The sequence below is a fragment of the Corylus avellana genome, chromosome ca6 (assembly GCF_901000735.1).
Source record: "Corylus avellana chromosome ca6, CavTom2PMs-1.0".
NCBI lineage: Eukaryota > Viridiplantae > Streptophyta > Magnoliopsida > Fagales > Betulaceae > Corylus > Corylus avellana.
Window position 1 is genome coordinate 16,125,160 of NC_081546.1, and position 1,650 is coordinate 16,126,809.

The 1,650-nt window shown below is 40.5% G+C and overlaps 1 non-coding gene across 1 annotated transcript; it reads left to right on the forward strand.

Moving 5' to 3' along the window:
* The first annotated feature begins 695 nt into the window (after window positions 1-695).
* Window positions 696-802, forward strand: LOC132186003 (small nucleolar RNA R71). The gene has a single exon (XR_009440686.1). It is a non-coding gene; the product is annotated as a small nucleolar RNA R71 (small nucleolar RNA).
* Window positions 803-1,650: the final 848 nt, after the last annotated feature.

A 1,650-nucleotide genomic window follows, 5' to 3' on the forward strand; every position in this document is an offset into this window, starting at 1 on the left:
TGGAATTCTTGAGCTCTTGTATAGCTTGGGAGTTGGACCGGTCGACTTTTTCTATTAATGTTTTCATCATGTCTTCCAGTGATGACTGTGGTGCAGGCACTTGAGTGGTAGACTGATAAACAGGCGGTTGAGCTTGTTGAGATGACCTGAACTGATTCTGAGCTTGAGTGGTATCTCTTTGGTTCAATGGCTGATTCTGCTTCCAAGAGAAATTGGGGTGATTCCGCCACCCTGGATTGTAAGTTTCGGAAAACAGCCCAGTGGTGGGTTTTTTGTACTCATTGAAGGCATTGACTTGCTCAATTGGGTACTCTGTTGACAGAGTTGGGCAGTTTTGAGTGAAGTGCGTTTGACTATCACATAACCCGCATGCATCAACGTGGTAAGTATCTGCTGCATTCACTGGTTTGTTTAGGACCATAGTGTCAAACTGACGCCTGAGAACCTTGAACTCCTCCCTTAATTCAGCATCGTTCCTCACCTCATAGATGCTTCCTGTCTTGGGAGCGGGTTGTTGTCTGTCCCAACTATCTTGAAAATCCCATTGTTGCGCTCGTTCAGCCATTTCATCCAAAGTTTTATAAGCTTCATCCCCAGTAAGACTTAAGAATTCTCTACCATTCATCGTCTCAAGCGAGTTTCGCTCACATGGTGTTAGTCCCCTGTAGAAAATTTGAACTAGCACCTCATTCTCAAACCCGTGGGGTGGGCATTTTATAGTAAGCTCTTTAAACTTCTCCCAGCTATCGGTGAATCTTTCCCCTTCTTTTTGTCTAAAATTGGTGATCTGTAGACGGAGGGCATTGATTTTGGAAATTGGGAAGAACTTGTGGTAAAACTTGCTTTGTAACATATCCCAAGAAGTGATAGATCCAGGTCTATTGTTGAGTAGCCAGGATTTCGCCCTATCATGTAGGGACAGAGGGAATAACCGAAGGCGCATCGCTTCTGCTGGGGCATTTTGTGTATTAACAATGTCGCAAATTTCCAAAAAAATCCTCACATGAACATATGGATCCTCATTCTCTAATCCTCTAAATGCAGGAAGGTGGCCTATTGTACTCGGCTTCAGCTCGAAGCGAGTAGCTGGCAACACTATACACGATGGTGTGTTGGTAATATTGGGTATGAACAGCTCCCTGAGGGATCTAGGTTGATTTCGTTCTCCCATCTTAACAGACTTTTCCGAATCAGACTCGGAACTTTGAGAATTGGTGGGTGAGTTTGGTGGCTGTCTTAGATTCTCTCTCGCCGTTCTTTCACTTTCGGGATCAAAAGTGTTTAACTCCTGATTTAAAGATCTACGACCGAACATGCAAAAAGGAACTAACAACCTAACAAACTAACAAACTAACAAACTAAAAACTGAAATGAATTGAACTAAATTAAATTATATTAAACTAACTAAACACAATTGCAAGCAGAAATTAATTTAAACAGAAACTAAAAACTCACAAAAAAGGACCAAAAGATTTTGGCAAAAATCTATTGAACTATTGCGGTTGCTGTCTTGGCCACAGGTGTGCTCGATCGTAGCAGGGCTGTAACACAAACAAAACAACAACAAAAAACAAAAAGAAAAATCTTTTTTATTTTATTTTATTTTATTTTTTTTATTTGTATTAGTAACACAAATAAAACAAAACAAAT